Source organism: Eublepharis macularius, chromosome 18 (assembly GCF_028583425.1).
Source record: "Eublepharis macularius isolate TG4126 chromosome 18, MPM_Emac_v1.0, whole genome shotgun sequence".
NCBI classification, from domain to species: Eukaryota; Metazoa; Chordata; class Lepidosauria; order Squamata; family Eublepharidae; genus Eublepharis; species Eublepharis macularius.
This window is the reverse complement of record NC_072807.1, coordinates 14657416-14677057: the sequence shown is the minus strand read 5'-3', so window position 1 is coordinate 14677057 and position 19642 is coordinate 14657416.

Here is a 19642-nt window from a genome sequence, read left to right as displayed (position 1 = left end):
GCTGTGCAGATCCACTCCCAGGGGTATGTTTTGTCTCCATTTCTGGTAAATGGTTTATGCAGGGGTCATTTCGTAGAAAAAGAGCTGGAGGAACTCATTAGCATAACTCATTAGCATATGCCACGCCCTTTGACATCACCAGAAGTGTGTTGTTAGCATAACTGATTTGCACATGCCACACCCCCTGACATCATCTATCCTGGCTATTTTGGACCCAATCCTGGCCATTCAGGGCCGAAATTGGGCCCAAAATGGTCAGGATCGGGCCGCTGCTGAATGGGAGAGTGATCCAGCACCTGTCAGAGGCCCGATCCGGGCTGTTTCGGCCCCAATCCAGGCCGAAATGGGCCCAAATGGCCGAGAGTCAGGTGGGCGGGGCCACCTGTCATGTAACCTCTTTGGGGAGCTGCCGGAACTGCGTTCCTGTGCGTTCCCCCTTGAAATGAGCCCTGGGTTTATGACTACCAGGAGGAATGCCATCCACTCAGAGCAGTGATAAAGAGGGACATAGAGGCTGCATCTTATGAAATATGACGCCGAAGCAGGGCTACCCAACTTTGCAGACACATTTGGAACTTGGGGAGAATGGTAGTAGCCACTGCCACAAAATGACAGCTATGGGAGCAAGACCAATCATGAAACAACTGTCGTATGGAGTGGGATAATCATAAAATGATATCAGGTTCCAAGCCACTGTTAGCTGTACAATGAGGGGAGGGCCTAAAGCAGACTTAGCAGCCGCGACATCCTTAACGGACACAGCTGGTTCTGAATTGACCATCCCTGCAGAAGCAAGGGGAGTGCCTCCTCAGTTATTCTGAAGCACCTCCTGCACCAAGTCTTTCCGTTTCTGAAAGAAGTGGGGGCTTGCTCCCTGTGTACCCGCAGAAAGAAGCTGCCATGCCCAGACACCTGTGTTTATGGCCAAGCTAAGAGTGTGTAGCTGTGCCTGTGAATCACCTGCCCAGGATGAGCACAGATAGTCCTGGTCAGTTGGTAGGGGGTGACCCAAAGGTCCCTGTATGTGTATGTTGGTGTCTGGAGGGAGGTGGTTCTGGGCAGGACCTTTTGGTTTGGATCCCCAGGAAGCAAGGAAACCCATTGACAGGCACTGAATCATCCTCGGGTGCCTCGTTTGGAGGCTGCTGCTTCAAAGCAGTGGCTGTGTCCAAGTGGAAGCTTTTCTTGCCCCCCCCATCCTAAAACATACCTGTTATTTCCATTGTCCATGCACTAAATGCTTCCCAAGTTTCTAGCTATTTTGAACACCCCTAATACGAGTCTTTTCCCCAAATCTCATTTTTCTGTCATTTTATAGCTAGGGGTTTTTTTTACACATTAGAACGTAGAATTTATAAGGTCTCAGTTCCTTTATTACTCCATGTAAGTAGGTTCTTCAGAAGAATGCCAACTTCAGTCTGTGCATATGCGTTGCGCAGTGTCACTAAAAATCTGAAGCGGGTCATCAAAAATCGGGAGCTCACAAGCCCCGTGCAGTGAAAAAATTCTGCCAAAGAATTACAAATCCTAAGTGTTACTTCAGAGGTAGTCTGGAAAATACTTTCCTTCCTTCCTTGGAGGGATCATCAATCTTCTGGTGAAGGATAGAGATTGCAGGCATGAACTTATAGGCTAAAGTTTGTCTTAATTGCTCCAATGTCACAACCTCTCTGGCAGATAACGGGACAATGAATGACTCAATGTGACCAGTAGCTGCAGGTGCTTTTTCTAAAAGTGAGACAAATTTCTTTCCTGCAAACCAGCTGGGCCTACACAGCTTTTTCATTTATTTATCTCTTCGTACTTTGCATAAACTTTCTCTGCATCAAACATCTTAAATTCAGTTTAAAAGAATGTGCTTTTTTCTTTCTTTCATCATTTGGGCCAGTCAGTCAAAAGAATTGTATGATTTTGACCCGCCCCCCCTTCAAAGGTTTCCATTTTTCAGCCACACAGCAAGATTGACCTCAATTGCTTATTGATAGTCTATGCATGTTTTAAGTGATGGAGAGTCTGCAAAAGTCAATTAGCAACTTTAGAGTGAAGATGAAGGGGTGGGTAAAAATGACCTGTTGGATTTGGCAGTAATTCGTTAGCCATTTAGTCATTTCCTGTCTGCCTTAATCCTTTAGAAACTGTGCAAAAATTGATGCACCCACACACACAAAAATTGTATCCATCAGACACACGCTTGAAGCAATTTCTGAGCACCATGTAGATTGGTCCCATTTCCCCCCTGCCTGTTAAGATCTGTGAACTGGCCTGCTGCTGTTTCTCTCTCCTGAAATCCTGCAGATAGGATCACATAACCCAGTGCCACCAGCAGAGGTAACAGGGAATGCAATGTACATAAATCCCAATTTCTTTTCTCCAGAAGCACCTTCCTGATACTTTCCAAGTAGTCGCCCATCTGGTCAGCCCACAAGACCTGCTTTGCTTAAGCAGCAGAACTGCTTGAAATATCGTTGGGCCTCTCTCTGGGCCCTGTGTTGTCAGAGTGAAGGCACCACCTGTACCAACCACCTGGAGTAACTGGAGAAAACTAATCTCCCTGCTGCTCTAAATATACTGCACACCTATCATAATAACTGCTTTGATATCCCTTCTCATATCTTAAGTGAAATGTTTTGCTTAAGAACATGCAGGCCAAAGATGCTTCAAGACTTAACTTCCTGCTATTAAATTTACTCAAAGGGAAGGAGAACAAAGAAGAAATTAGCTTTCAGTGACCTTATATCACCATGAAGAAAATCTCAAAGTGTTCGCATGTTTAAGGATTAAAAAACAAGAACTGTGTTAGATGAGCTGGAGAGTCAGAGAAGAAAGAGGCCGGGTTTAGCCACGTCTGAAAAATGGGCTGTGCTCTAAAACACCTCCATGATTAAATTCCTGTTCCTTGTTACTGGCCTAAGGAAAGCCATGGTAAGCACCTCTGTCTTGTATACCATATACCACTCCCAGTTAGGGATGCTTGAACACCCTCCCATTCAGCTCGTGTCCTGTTCGCCAGTTATGAACAGAGACCGGATTTATCAACAATCAGTTTGATATTTCCTGAGTGTTCAGCAAGTTGTTTCAGTATAGCGTAATTGGCTTTTGGCGCATGCACGCTTTCTCACACCCCAGTTGAGTTCTACTACCCCCTCCAAAACCTTGCTGTGAAACTGCTCTGCTCAGTAGGCTATTGTTTTTAAATAGACAATTAGACCACTCCCAAATCATATAAATCAAGCCTCAATAATTGCTGTGTTTTAAGTAAAATCCCACCCTTCCCTTTGTCTAAGAAGTAGCTGCTAGTGATCCTAGTGGCTGCTGATAATTTTAAATCAACAGCAGCTTTATGCATGCGCAGCTTTAAGGAAGCCCATCGCAAACTGGTTCAGCAGGTGCTCGACCAAACTGACTGAGTATGCGATTTGCATCTGATTGCCACCTTTGAACATGGCAAGTTCAACAGCTAAACACGTTTGCAGAAAAATTTGCAGCATCCCTATTCCAAATGTGAAGTTGCCGCTACCTGGACTCGTTTTCCAGAAGTTTCCATATGGTTGGTGTAATGTGTAGCGATCCATAATTACCATGCAATTAGCAAAAAATTCAAAAAAGACATTGGGACGCTATGCAGATGGCTAAAGTGCAGGTGTAGTAACAAAGAGCAGGAATGGACATTAAAACTGCTCGGAGGGCAAGCCATGCTGAATGACCCTTGTGGCTCCGTCAGACCTTGCTAATGTGTGTAGACTTGCATATGACATTGTCCCATGTTGCAACTGGCCAAGGTCAACCCCTCAGGCCTGTCCAATGGTAGACTAGGGGGATGGGCCAGGCAAGCCCATCTGTACTAGCCGGATCCTTAGGGCACTACCAACATTCCTGGGGCCACCAGCAACCTGGCAGAGCACCATCTCCTTGTGAACTTCCCTGCTAAGGTAATGGGCTAGGCTACCCCTGTCCAAGAGAGGCAGCCAAGCAGGACAGAACTGCATTTATATGACCTTTGAGCGGCTTTGTACCTGGAAGGGCTGATTTGTGTTGAAAGATGGCCATAACTAAGCCCTGCACTTCAATTACTCGTGCCGCAGAAATCTCTCCAACGTCACTGTAGCTGCAATTTCAGCTCGGTCTCCAACTATAACCACACCCAGCTGCCTGAAAAGTTTAGAGCCCTTCACAGACTTTTAATTATATCTAACAATATAGCTGAACGTTGCTTACCAGCGATTTCAGAATCTGTAATGCCTCACTTTTGCTTTTGGGAGTTCACCTGTCCTGTTTGCCTTTAGCATCCTCGTTTGGGGAGAGATCCCCCCCGCAGTACATTTTCAGACCATATGGGGTTTTGTCTCCACAATACCTATAAGAAGCAGGGGGGGGGGCGTTATATATCGTACTGGATATATCATAGAGGCTGTTGAGCCTTGCTGAGAATCTTGCCCTTCCCTAAAGTTTTTAATCCCTCATCAAAATATGAAACGGAACTCTTCTCAATCATCCCAACACTTCGGTGAGTCAAAGACAAGCGGATCACAGGGAGAGGGGAGAAGCCCTACTTCCCCCCGTCTGTTCTTGTTGTAACAAATTGTATCTTTGTAATAAGGTTTTCAGAATTTCAAGTATAATAATTATAACACCAATGACGTTTGATTTACATACCGCCCTTCAGGACAACTTAACACCCACTCAGAGCACTTTACAAAGTGTGTTATTATTATCCTCACAACAATTACTCTGTGAGTGGGTGGGGCTGAGAGGGCTCTGAAAGAGCTGTAACTGACCCAAGGTCACCCAGCTGGCTTCAAGCAGAGGAGTGGGGAATCAAACCTGGCTCTCCAGATTAGAGTCCTGCCAATCTTAACCACTACAGAAAACTAGGTCCCATCATAGGCCATGGTCCCAAATAACCAATCTAAAGAGGAGGCTTAGCAGGAAATTAGGCATATTCAACCTCAGATTGTATCGGTAGTGAAACCAGCTATTGCTGTAAATCATTATCATGAATTAGAATTCCCACTTTTCCTTTAACCATGAATGAATTAATACAAACCCACCCTTTGTCCTCCTTTAATCAGATGCCGGTGATCTTGTAGTATAATCTACTGCTTGTTCAGACTACCAGTAGAACTACTCAAAACAAATGTGTGTTTTGGATTGGCATCAGGCTGCGGGAGTGTTGTCCATGTTCCAAATGTGTTGAAGTTTTGCAGGTTTTTTTAAAAAAAATAAAATTGCTCCCAAGAAAGACTTTCTATTTTTAAAAACATAGACTGTTGTGTCTCCCCTGATGCCCCAAATGCTTGCAATTTAGCATTCTTGTTTTCAAGAGCAGGGTTCTGAGGAGGAAAATTTTGTTCCTTACATTCTTTTTTTCCCAAGCACCCTGCTGTCAGTTTGCCAAGGGCAAAGCGTCATTCTTTGTTTTCTCTACAGCAGCTTGAGAAAGCTCTCTTGGTGTGTGGATTTATTGGCAAAGAAAACAATTCCTGGAACCGCTCAAACTGTGGCTTCAAAAGACAAAACAAAACCCCAAACTCCTCCAGCTGGGGCCAAAATTGTCCTCCTCGGGGTAAAGTTTCACATGACATTAACCATGTTACAAGTGCAGCTATCACTTGATATTTTGAATTAATCTGGCCAATCCAAATAGTGGGTTGGATCCAGCCAGCTTCCCCATGGGTGAGAAAGGAAAAAAGGGCCCCCTTTGACCATCAAAAAAAAAAAAGCTATGCTAGGGATTCGTAGAATCATAGAGTTGGAAGGGACCTCCAGATTCATCTAGTCCAACACCCTGCACAATGCAGTAAATACACAACTATCACCCCCACGCTCAGTGACCCCTGCATCTTGCCCAGATTGTGGCACCTGTATGGAGAAAAGGTCAGGGGGAAAGGGGGGGATTGGTAGAACTAAGTGAAAAATCTGGATTCCACCCCAAAATTTAGAATTTCCACACAGCTGTCCCCAGAGGCTTCTGTTACTTCAGGAATATACTCGATTTGGGCTCTTGAGGAACAAAAATGGAGAATAGTCACTGGTGTCACCTGTCCTGTTGCTCTTGTGGTTCAGACTGGGTATTTTCTGCCTCTCTCCACAACTGATTAACAAAGGCCGTGTTTGGAACTGCTCAGAGGGGGGAAGGCAAAGCGACTGGCCCACAGACACACTATGATGGAGGCAAAGGATTCTTGAACTACTTCCTCCCCCTGTGAATTTTTTTATTTATATATTTATATAGCACCAGAAGCTTGGTCAAAGGCTGTCCTTGAGTCCGCTCAGCCACATGTGATTTTGTGTTTTGTCTGGTGCACAGAAGCAAACAGCTGAGCAACACAGTAAAGGCAAGAACTCTGTTGTGCTTCACAAGGGTCAAGTTGAGTAGTCTTTTGCCTGGGTGGGGGAGAGGTGCATGAGTGAGGGCCCTTGGGTTTGGGGGCTGGGCTGGGAGCCAGATTTAACCTGTCCCTGCTGTAAAGATCAGTTGTCAGTGAGAAGACAGTAATTTCAGGACATGCATTGAAACATTTGGAGGGAATTGCTGTCAATCTTCTTTATCTCTCCATTGTGAGTATCTGACAGGGTGATATCAGAGGTAACTAATCCACAGAAAGAGCAAGGTTCGAGTCCAGTCGCACCTTAGACCAACAAGATTTTCCAAAATATAAGCTTTTGAGAGTCAAAAGCTTATACCCTGATATTGGTGCTACTAGACTAGAATCTTGCTCTTCTACTGTAGACCAACATAGCTACCCACTTGAAACTAATCTCCAGTGAGCATCCCAGAGAACAGATTTGTGAAATCTCTCCTTCACCATTCCCAACAGGGAACAACCCAATTTATCTGTGCAACAGGGAAGGGATACACAGAGAAAGATAATTTCCCCTTATTTCTAAATAGTAAAATTAATCTTTAATTTTCCTCATTCCGCAAAATCTCCATGCTGACCGTATCATCACAAACCAATCGGGCAGACTTGAGTATTCAGTTGTTACTGAAAATATTTTTTTTAAACAAAAAAAAGATAAAGGAATGTATGTGGCTTCCGAAATTCACTCGATAATTTAAAACCAAAGATATTTTGCAAATTTGAAGGTTTCGAGAGTGGAGGCGGCTTGCCATCTGCCACTCTAATGGAGCCAGTAACTGTCTCTTCTGGCCAAGGGAAAGCCAGGCTATGGGAAACTGTTATGGGAGAGGAAACTGCTATGGGAGAGTCAGAATATGCAATAGCCCTCTCAACTGGCAGAATCTTCTTTAGGTGAGGATTTTTCCTTAGCTGCAGGACTGATCTATCCTTATGACACCTTTCATGTGATGTTTAAAGAATCCCCCTACAGACATTATGCAAGATTTTAAAGACTGACGTTATAAAGGAAGGGTTGGTTTCGTCCTGTTGATCGTGATGACATACTCAGTGTTATCTGCCTTGAGTCCTAGAGAGAAAGGTGGACTATAAATAATGTAAATATTTTTTTAAAAAAATAAAATAAAAATACTTTGTTATAGTGTCAGCAATGCAACTCTAATCGTTCAGGCATGGCTTGGCCAGGTGTAGATTTGAGTGGACCTTTGAACAAATAGTTAAGACCAGGGCTTTTTTTCTGGGAAAAGAGGTGGTGGAACTCAGTGGGTTGCCCTCGGAGAAAATGGTCACATGGCTGGTGGCCCCGCCCCCTGATCTCCAGACAGAGGGGAGTTTAGATTGTCCTCCGCGCTGCTCAGCGGCACGGAGGGCAATCTAAACTCCTCTCTGTCTGGAGATCAGGGGGCGGGGCCACCAGCCATGTGACCATTTTCAAGACGTTCCGGAACTCCGTTCCACTGCATTCCAGCTGAAAAAAAAGCCCTGCTTAAGACCTATTTTTGGGAAGCTGTTGAATGTATTTTTGGCTCAGGATGAGAGCAGATAGACCTTTACTACATTCAAAACTCTTTCCTAGATTCTTTATTTTATTACACACAGAATTCACACTATAGGCCAAGTTTGCACTTTTGCTTCTGAGACAGTTGTAGAGCAATCTGTAGTGTGATGAAAAAAAGAATTGTGTGTCGCTACAATAACCCTCTAAAATGTAGCTGGAGTTGCATTTAGACCCACAAATCAAATCAAATCAGAATAGGCAAGAGCCAGGGTGGCCTTACAAATCATGGTACATCCCCGAATAACCTAGTCTGTTTTCTAAGGCAGCCAGAGGTTGTTACTACTGATAAAGAGATGCAGAGACAGGCTGCATATGCTTAGTTAACCCTTAGCTGATGTGAATACATTCATTTTCATTGGAAGCTACTGTAGTATAGCCTTTAAAAAAAGGTGACTCTTTAAGTGTCCTGTTCAGTTCTTAAACAAGCTATATTGCCACAAAGACAACATGTGGCTCTAAAGGGGTAATCGTATGGGACTGTTAAGAATTATTAAGCAGATGTGCGTGAAGTGTTTTGCACAGTTATGGTGTAAGGTATTATTATGACCATTGTTATATAATCCATGGAAAACAGGCTGTGTAATGAAATATTTTATCCATACCTCATTAAAGCTTCCAAACCTCCAGTTCTTAGATTTATATCCCAAATTTGGAACAGCTCAGGGAACTTCAGATAAGGTCTAAAGACAAAGATCTTCCTTTAAAGAACCTGTTACTTATTACAAATAATTTTGTATGGGTTCTTCTTCTTTTAACCCTTTCCATCAAGGCACACAGAGACTTCTTTTAGAGTTTAATCTTTATTGAAATAAACTCTAAATCTTTTTAATTAAACAAAATACTAAAATATAGAAGATTATTAAAATGAAACCTGTAATTGCTGAACAAATGCATGCAATAAAAAGAAAATCTCTTAACATCTAATGCTAGTAATAGTTTAAATTCAGATCATAGTCTACTGTGAAATACACTGGATTTTCAATAGACGCACCAACACATATTTCTCACCTACATCTTCTTTTGAGATTTCTTTAATCAAAACCTGAATCTCTTATCTGGGAGACATCTTTTATACTAATTGACATGTGCTATCTATAAAGATATCTCTTAAGATCTTTCACACATGACAATAATATAAAAATATGATTGGTCTTGGATTTAGCTTAGGTTTTCAATGATGTGACATTCAGCCAAAGCCAAGTGTGATGCTATGATACAGGCGCATGATAAGCTTCATAAATCTTTAAAAGTTGACCCCAAAAAGTGAGCAGGTTATCATCGATCCATTCTAGCAATCTCCCATTAGTCCAACTACTTTAATTGGTTGTAACAAACGACATTGAAATTCATACACAGTTCACTAGCATACACGTGCGTAACTTGAGCATTTGTGATTGAATCCATATTCCTGCTACAGCCTGGATAGGTTTCTGTCTGAATATGCACCAGTCCCCAGATGGAAACTCTGTCCTTTCCAAACAGAAGAAAAGCCTGGTGTCCTTTTGCTTACCCTTCTGAAAGGGAGGCCGACACACTTGTTTTCGGAGTTCTTCAGGCCCTTTACTTTCTCAGCACGGTAGCCCAAGAGCCTAGCGTTATTTCTATAGGAGTGAGATTCTGGCTGTACAATTGCTGAAGATTTGTGCAGACTGTGGAGACTTTACCTTCACTAAAGGGTAGGGTCATAAACTACAAGTGTGCTCTAATGACAGGATTTATGGATTGAGCCTTCCTGGCTATTGAAGAACAAACCTGTGCTACTCACCCTGGCTTTTCTACTGGCGCAGCTGTTCTGAGCTGGAATCCTGGAGAGAAAGTTCAAGGTTTATAAGTGGCTAGTCAGCCCAAGAGATTTTTTAATGGAAAATGAATGTCTGGGGCTTTTAAACGGTTTTATGCTGGGGAGGGGGTCGTTCTCACATTTGCTCCATCACGACGTCCAGACTGAATGAAAAAGAGAGAGAAAGAGACCCAGGCCGAACCAGATGAACCACCTCCAGGACAGGTAAGTGAAATCCTGGTTCTATGTGTGCACCCACAGGCAGCGCCCCCCCCCCCCAGCATAGCCTGGCAGCAGCTGCAGTGGTGGAAGAGTTTGCAGGATGTGGGGAAGCCTTCCCCTCCTCCAAGGCTTTTCCTTCTCCCTAGGGCCTCCTCCCGTAAACACCTCCATATCTCCCAGGGTGTAAGTGGGGCAAGAAGAAGAGGGGGGGCCAGCAAAGCGTTAATTGTTCCCTTTTAGCTCATTTTCGCCCAGCCCGGCTGTCGAGGAAAGCGCTGTTTTAACCTAATCAATAAAGTCTTGTCTATTGATCGTGTAAATTTCATTCTGCAACCATCACTTACCGTCCTTTTCTATTGAGAGGAATCGGGCAGAGGGGAGGAGGGCTAGAAAAAGTGCAGGAAAGAACCGCGCTGGTATCTCCCTCCCCCCCCCCCCAGTATGCGCTTGTAAAGACACTTGTGCTTTGGCTGGGGTGGGGGCGGGTTAAGAGAGAGACTCTTGATGCATCTGCAGGAATCGGGCGCAGAAGAACTGTGCAAAATGCAGCCTTGTGTTGTGTCAATAATCCAGGAATTTCACGGGGGGGTGCTTGGAGGTGGGGGCTTCCCTCCCCGCGTTCTGGCTAGATATCCGAGTGCTGCTGCCAGCGAAGGGCGGGCGGAGCAGAGTAAGGGAGCCGCTTCCCGCCGGCGATGCTGGCGGCCGGGCCAGGGCGCTGTCCAGGGTGCTGAACGTCTCTAGCGGCCTCCGCTTGCGCCAAGCGAGGCGCGGAAAAGAACGCTCCCCCGGATCCTTTTATCAATGTCCAGTAATTAAAATGTCACCGTTTAATTTTCCGGCCTTCTCGGAGCAATCTTTCCCTAATAAAGAGTCCAATCGAAAGGCTATTTTCCCCCACCCGAAAATGGAAGCAGAAGACGGGCGGCGAGGCAGCGAGGCCCTGGCGTGGATCGATAGCGAGAGGGCTGGGATTGATCGGCCGCTAAAATGAAATTTATTGGGGTCATGGTTTTATATGGTGCTGATACAACTGTTAAATGGGGAACATTCGTTTCCAATAGGAGGCGTTTATTAAACTTCCACTGAATTAGACCGCCGTGATTTATGGGGCAATCTCGTGCCTCCGAGCCCCTCCAGGAAGGAGAAGGGGGAAAGGGCCTTGGACGCCTCCTCGTAGAGAGATATTTATAAAGAGATGACACGGGGCTGTGAGTTTTAACCTGGACAAATGACTGCAAAAGGACGTGGGAGGGGTGGGGAGGGGGCAAAGGGGGGCTCGGCTCCAAAGGCCCTCCAAAGTGGCCGCATCACCCTCTTTGAGCATCTAGAAAAACAGCCCCACCGAAATCCTCAGGCTGCGCGCTCTATCCACAGCATTGGAGCCCCCTCCCCTTCCTCTGCCACCCCATCCTATTGGGCGCCAACAAAATCAGAAAGAGGTGGACTTTTTTTGCACACCGTTTCTAAACCTGCTCCGGCGACTGATCCGCATTCTTGGCCACTAGGAGACCACCACCGATTCCGGATTAATACACGGGAGTATCTGGGTGTATACGGAGCCGGCATTCTGGGTCTGCCCCCCTTCCTTTTCGCCTTGTCTTGGAGTTCAGCAGGTTCAGTGGGGGGAATCAAAGCAGTCTCCCTCGGACTCCCCCTGGCTAAACTGGCAGGCTGATTTGAAAAATGTGGACTTGCCCCAAGCCAGAATTGGCCCCATTCCCCGGTACCTCTCCTCCTCCAATGAGCCAACTAAGGAAGGGATAAGTTTGGAAAGCCCTTCTGCTCGCTCCCTCCAAATCTCAAAGCATCCACCTTCCCAATTAATTGTTGCCCCTTGATCTGCCCTAACAAAGCCAAGGTCACAGGCTCCTCCTCTTTTGCCGCGGATTGACTTTTTTAAAAGCAACAAAACCAATTTTCTTTAAATTACCCTACCGCTGCCCAGTTTTGTACGCTACTTACTCTCGCCCATGGGGGGAGGTAGGAAGCGGGGGTTGGGGTGGTGATGTAACCATTCAAATGCCACCAACTTGTGACTTCAAAGGTGGCTAGGAGCCCTCTAAATAATAAATAAAATACAAATTAAATGGTCAACAGCAAACTGCTCCCGTCCTGGCCTTCCACGTGCCTCCCCCCCCCCCCATCACCTTAGCAGGTCCATCGCTTCCCCATTGCCTATATTTTCCCGTGGTTCCATTTCCTTCTAATTAATTGTACCCCTCTCTTTCATTCATTTGTCAGGCCAGCCTACCGAAATAAGACTTTTTCGAGAGGTTCACTAGTTAGAGAAACTAGCAACATGGCATCATTTGCCTTTCCTTCCCACCAGCTGGCCAGAGGTAGTCGAGCCTCTTTGGACACTGAAGTGCCTTTTTAATTTTTGGCTTTCTGGCCTTCCCTTCATACAACATTTCGGTCCCATATCAAAATGCACTAGGCCGGCTGCAATCGCCGCATCTTTTGGCAATGAGTTCCTTAGGACGATTGCAATCAATCTTTGTGAGAAGAGGCGGCCTCTTTAAATACAGACCTTTTTAAAACTCAGTCCAAGAGGCAAAGTCCATAGGTGTATTTTTTCCCCTTCTCCCTCCTTCCTTCCTCGGTGCAAGATTCTTCAACCAGACCTTCCCCAGTCCTCTCCAGGGTTTGGAAGACCAGCCTCCCGGGTCCAAAGCATTCATTTTTCGAATCAACAAGAAAAAAATGTGGGGAAGTACAACCCGCATCCCATTCTCACCCCTCCACAAAAAATATATATATGCCCCCCCAACCCCCTTTGCATTGGGCGATCATTGAGTGTTAATTAGAAATTGTTACAATTAAACCCGCCACGCACGCACGTGCGCGCACACGCCTTAATTACATCTGATTTTTAATTCCGAATCCGTGTTTACACAGTAAGCGAGACGTACCTCCTGATTATCCCCAATACTCTTTATACTGTACTAATTATGTAAATTAAACCTAATTAACTGACAAAAAAACTGCAGTTAATTCAACTGTTAAAAGATATGGGATCGCAAGAAGCTCAAGAGAAGCAAGGAAAGGAAGCTGGGGAGCCGACACCTTCTTGGTCCTCCTTCCCTCCCCCTTCGCACTGGGCAAAGGACCTGCCACAAACCATAGCTATTAACGCCTACTGGTCCCCACCGCCTTTGGGCTGGCTTCGCGGGGAAGAGCGTTGGCAACTGAAACCCGAACCCTCCAGGGGCCTTGAGGTCACGAAAGATTTTGAATGGCCGCCCCCGTGACTTCAAACAAACAAACAAACATGTTTCCTTTCTCCCTTTAATCCCCCGCGCTCCCCACTTATCCTGAAAAAAGCCTAGGAAATGAGATGATTTGGGGCTGTGGTTGAGTGTCGGGAAAGGAAACGAAAACAAGCCAATAAATGCCCTCCCCCCTTCCTGAGCAGGGAATGTTTTTCTAGGGGCTGGTTGGTTGGTGAATGGGGGCAGCGCCCTGTCCTGGATTCTGTGGTTTTCCAAGACTTGCCTCTAAACGACAACGTTATGGGATGCTCTGAGATGAGGCGGGCAGCCAAGTTCACACTTCTTGGGCACTCTTGCGCGTGGCACGTGTGTGTCTGAAGAGCTGCTGCCTACCAGCGCCTAGTTCACAGCTTTCCTTTCTTAGGGGAGGGGGCAGGAGACCCTGAATGGCCTTGCCTTCACCCCACAAGACCAGCACTCCGAGAACGGGCAAGTAGGGCACCTCAACTAACTTCGAACAGCGCCTCCCACGGCAATGCGATGGAACTGCCGTGGGCAACGCCTGGCGCTGTCCAGGGTCCTGAACCGAGTGGCGCGGCGAGAACCTGCATTTACTCACAGAATCCCTGACCGCAGCCATCAACCAGGCCGGACTCCAGGTCGCTTTAGCACTCGGGACAGGGCACACTGGCGCCGCTGGGAGGGCGGTGGGAGGTGTTTGGCCCAGCTGGCTCTGCTAGCGGGCTGTGAGTGTTTTGGACCGGACTCCTGGTTCTGCTGTGAGATGATGATGATAAATACCAACTAAGCAAAGAGACAAAAAGGTCCCGCTGTGCAAGTCTCTATTGACGTTGCTGGCCATTTAGCAACATTCGCCGAAGGTGGCCAATGTCGACAACTGTGTGAGGCCTTTACTGTTGTGCTTTAATCAAGCCGGGGACTTGGACCGAGAGGGTGGTTTTATTTGAGTAGTAAGATTCGACCCGCCTCGCACCCAAAAGACACAAGTCCAAATGAGTGAAGGGGGGGTGTCGCAAACCTGAAGGGTTAGAGACCCCCTCCCCCTGGCGCCTAGACTTCTCACATTCAGTTCCAGCGAGCTTTTCCCTGGGACAGTTGAAGGGGCGCTCCTGCCTCACCCTTTGTGTCGAGACCCTGGACAGTTATTTATTTTACAGGGTTGTAATTAAACGGGAGTACGGAACTAGCGTCTGGTTCTTAAACTGGGGAGCTTGGGCCATGGATTCTTTCCCCAAAAACGGTTAGAGTATCTTCGCCCGCCGCCCCATCCCCCCGAATCTAAAGGGCCGGATCCGGTCGCTGGGAGGATGAGAACTGAATCTACTCTTGGCCACTCTCTTTAATCCTTTTCAGGAAAACTCTGACTTCTCTGTTCCTCCGTCCGGAAGCAACATTAACTTCCTTCGGCGTTGCCAACTTCCCTCCCTCTGCGCCCTCCCCCCCCCTTTCCCGGGGTTGCGTTTGCAATTGACACTCTAGGCTAACAGACGGGTCTAATATCCACCGCTCTGCAGAGGTTAAGAGGCCTGGGGCGAAGGGCGGGGGGGTGGGTGAGGGTTGGGGAGAGGAAGGACGCGGCGGGAGGAGCGCTCGGATTAAATACGGCGCTTTGTAAGTATTTAAAATTTCATTTAAACTCCACGCGGCGCAGTTTTTGCTTGTTTGAGTTGGTTGGGTTTTTTTTTGCATCGAGATCTTGCATAAAGCAGCGCAGCTCTCGTGAATTATTCTAATAAATAATATAAAAAGCCGAAGGAACGTCCTCTCTTCGAATAAATAAAAAAAACCATTCCGTCAAATTAATACCGAAAGCTTAACTTTTGTCTTTCAAAAATCCACACATATTAAAATCATGCATAAGGCGCCTGTCTCCGCGGGGGGCGGCCCGCGCGCCCCCGGCAGGCGCTCTGCCTGCCTCTTATGAAAAGGGTTCATCTTTTTAACTTCCTTGCCAGCGCGGGCGGCCCTCGGTAGCAGGCGGGCTAATCGGTTGGCGCAGTAATAACCGCTAATAAATATTTAACTACACATTTTCGTTGGAGGGGGGCAAGAGCTTGGGTATACGGGGGTTCAGGAGCGGCTGGGGGTGCCAGGCAAAGGGGCTTTGTGCCATTTGCAAGGGTAAAGTCTAATTAAGGGCAAGGGGGGGGGGAGCTCGCTGGCCATCCGGAGTTGCAACATTTATTGGTCACAATACAGAATTCAGTGTGTCTGCTTTAAATAATTAAAAGGCGAGGAATAATTACCGAATCCCATTGTAATTATGGCGAGCCCTTCACTCTTGGAAAGGGGAGCCGCCAGCTTCAGCCAGCCGGGCAAGGTTACCTCGCCGCTTTCATGAATTTTTCCGGCTCACCTTTTGTCTCCCTGATGCAGGGAGAGGGGAAATTAGATTTGAGAAGGAGGGCGGGGAGGGCGGGGGGGGGGCTCTGTGATCGTGGAAAAAACACTACCTCCTCCTCCCTTTTAAAATCGGAAGCGCGAAGGAAAGCCTCCTTTTTGCCTCCATCCTAAGAAAAGTCGAAACTCCAATGCGGACCGGTAGAACTCTCTCAAATTAATGTGTCCTCCCCCACCCCCAGGCCTGCTTCTCCAGCTACACCCCCTCCCCTAGCGTAATGAATCCTGGCCTTCCCGCAAGAAACAGACTTCCTCAATCCTCCCCCAACGCCATCAGATTCCTGGGAAGAGATTTATGCCCCCAAATCTGCTTTCTTTCAAGGACAAACCACGTTTAATGATACATCAAATCTCAAGTAGGCGAGAGCATTTTCATAACAATACTAGCTTTAATATGTCACACATATGTTGGGGCGAAAGGGGAAAGCTGTTTCCAGGCGAACGGGAGCCCGTCTCTCCACAAAGCACTAGCCCCGGGGCGAGTGCCTGGGTCGTTATTAACTTCTGTTTGATTAGGGTAATTGCTCAAATTTGGGGCCGGACAGTATGATTAATTACAGTTTAATTAACGCGTCCATTAAGAGCAGTTTATGCCACGTTGCTTCCAGAAAACAGCCTGAGGAATGAAGCTTGAGGAAAGAGGAGTTTTTAAATTTTATTTTAAAAAATTTAAATCTATTTATTTTAGCATCGGAAAAGTACCCGGGTAAGATTTCGGTACAAAGGAGGTGAAGGGAAGAGGGGGTACATTTGGAAATAATCAAAATTAAAATTGTGGTAGTCAGAATAAAAATCTGGTAAACTCCACTGTCAAGAGCATTTCCAGAATGTTTTCTTCCCTTCCCTAAACGTCTGTCAGGGGCAATATTGGTATTTCTTGGATGGTTGATACTCTGCCTAAACACAGGTTTTGTGGAGGCCTCCCGCTGACTTCCAAAAACGCCTTCCTGCGATGAAACTCCGGTCCTCCTAACTACTGGAAGTCACACACCGATTTCCACCAAGTACTCTTTAGCATGTGTGTTGGGGAGTTGCGAAGCCAGGAGAGGGAGAAAGACACATTTCGCAAGCGGGGGGGTTGGGCTTTGTAAAATAATAGTCCGGAAAACACTCCCCCCTCCCAGATGTGTAGATTAAAATCTAAATTAAAAATCCAGACACAACGGGTTTTCCCCCCTTAAAAAAGTGTTCGCCGGGAACGCTTAAATCCACCTTCCATCGAGCTATCAAAATCCAGGGAGAGAAAGGTAACTAATATTACACGTGTGGAAAATGACGCGTATCTAATGTCACGTCGACACAATTTTTTTTAAAAAGGCACGAAGAGGATTTTCTAACTAACTATATGTTCCCTCCCAGCGAAAACTTTGCAGCCAGTTTTCAAATGATCCACCCGTATTTAGCAGAGAGAGAGCTTTCCCTTGCTTAAAAGCTCTGGACCAAACGGAGAGCGCTGGAGTGGGACGCGGTTCGATCTATAGATTAGCCAATCGCCCCCCTTCCCGCGGCCCCCCCCCCGTTGCCCTCCTCACTTCAGCTGGGGCCGGCCCTTCGTTTGTTACTCTGCCACCGAGGAGACGCGATTCACGCCCCCCCCCCGGTTCAGGTTGAGAGACTGGCAAAGCCTTGCCCGGTTCCACCACCGTGCCCTGCGGCCGAGGACGTTGCATCGATCGCCTTACAAAGAGGGAAGCGACTGCCCCCAGATCTTGCTCTCAGAATCCGTGCCTTTGCCTCGCTTGGAGGGGGATCTAGCTAGCTTCCGATTTGCCACCGGCGTAGGCCTCCAGGTCCTCCCGGAGAAGGTGCCCTGGCCAGGCGCCCCGCCTCCCAGCCCTGCCCCTCCAGGCCTGTTCTGGGGCGGGGGATGAGGACTTGGGGGTCCTAGTCGAGGGGGAGGCGCCCCAGAGCCCGGGCCCCTTTGGCCAGCCGCCCCGTCTAACCCCCATTTTTCCGTGAATCAACCCGGAGGGTGGAGAACCCTGCGGAACCCTAGACGGGCTGGGGGGGGGGGTGGCTACTGGGCATGGGGTGCCCTCCCCAGCCAGGGTGGCCGGGCCCGCGCCGAGGCTTACCTGCTCCCGCTGGGGCGACTCCTGCGCCCGCTCCCTCCTCCTCCCTCCCCCCGGGCGCTCCGGCGTGCCTTAAAGAAGCGCCGTCCGCGCCTTGATTGACTGGCGCCGCCGGATGATTGACACGCGCCGGAGCCCCGGAGGCGGCCGGCGCGGGCTGCTGGCGGTGCTAAGTGGGTGCCGCCCTCCTCCTCGGCGCTGTCAGCGGCTCGGCGGCGGCGGCGAGGGATCAGGATCCTCCTTTCGCTCCCCCCGCCCGCCTTTTTTGAAGCCATGTGGTCAGCCGCCCGCCTGCCTCTCCAAAGCCGAGCTCGGCGGCGCAGGGCAGGCGCCCGCTCCGCAGCCCCGATGAGCCCAGCCGCGCCGGGCTGCTAGTCCCCTTCCGGCACCTCCCCTCGGGCAACGGTAAGCCGCCTGGGCCCCCAGAGGAGAGCCACGCTGGGGGAGCCTCTTCGCCCCTCCCTGGGGCGCGCCTCTGCCCGGACTGGGCACCGGCGTGCTTTGGCACCGAGCGGCTGGGGCGCCGGAGCCTTTGCTCCCGCTTGGCCCTGCTTGCTCTCCCTTCCTTGCCCCGGCATCTCCGCCTCTCCCCCTTCCCGGGGCTGCGATCCGGCCACGTTTGCCTTTTCAGAATCCAGGCGGCGAGGCTGAGATGCCGGCGAGGAAGGCGCGCTCGGTTGGGTCACTTTTTAAAACGGCCACCATAGGGGGGAAAGGGGGGTGTAGCGATTTCAATTTGGAAAAGGGCGAAGCGAGCAATTTGGAAAGGGGGGAATCGACAACCTGCTTGTGCAGCCTGGAAATACAATTCAAGAAATGCGAGTGTTTATCGACTTCTCTTTGAAAACCTTGTTTCCTGCTAGAAAATGCTTTTCGTTGGATTTGGGAAGGGAGGGAGAGAGGCGCAGCGACGGGACAGCGGCTGGAGGGGTCCTTGCCAGAGGAACTTTGCAGCCCCTTTTGCGTGTAATTACCTCGAAAGCTCCTTCCTTAAGCCGGGCGATCCTGTTTCGCTAAGCGCCTTGGCTTGGCTCGCGGCCCTTCGCCTCCGCTTTCCTCCTCTCTTCGGTTCTTTAACGCTTTGGAAGAGGCGAACCGCACCGGTTAAATAATCTGCCTTGCTCCTAATCTCCTTTAAAGGCTTTCGAAGAGATCTTGGGGAGGGGGTGGGGTGGCCTGGGATTTCCTACATGCAAGCCGGTTCCGTCCACTGTATTTAAAAATTGCCAAGCCCCGAAGAGGGAAAGGAAAGGCACCCGGACGGGGGTCCCCTTTCCCTGCTGTTTGGAAGTTTTTGGATCTGTCCTTGGCTGCTTTTGAGGGGGGGGGGCGGATTCTTTGGGATGAGGACAGACCTGGCATTTTCGATTAAATGCATCGGGCACCGTGTCGGGCAGGATTAGGCCAGGCTAAGAAAGGCAGCGAGTTTTATTTAAACCTTGCCTGTTGTGGGCCACCACTTGGGCTACCGACTGGCTGGGCAGCTCCTGTAGCCTTTAAATAGCGCTGCTGGGTTCTCATTCAACTGTTATAGACACACAGGCACCCTTTCCCCTGCCTTATAAACAGGGAAAACAAAGCGCTGTTTCCGAAGAGAAAGAGAGAAGGAGCGGGAGAGAAATTTGGCTGCTTTCTTCGGGTTAAACCTGCAGCCACAAAAGAAAGGGGGAGGAGGCAAACGTTTTAAAAAATTGATATTTTTGACGTTGGATCTTCGGTGGCAATATGTTCAGGCAACCCGGCAGGCTTTGGCCGCCAGTTGAGGCAAACGGGGGCTTTATTATTGTTCTCCCAGCGCGCACACCATTTTCCTCTTCCTGGTGTTATTTAATGGCGTTCACCATGGCTGTGGCTTTTCAGCCGGGGCTCCCGCTCTCAGGCGCCCTAAAAGGGAAGGCTAGGGAGGATCCACGCTTCCCAGGCCCGGAGACTCCCCTGCCAGGCGGCTGCAACATCTTTCCCAGCCAGGCTTCCCAGGCTGGGCGCCTCTCCGCCTCCCGCTGGCCTCCAGCCTC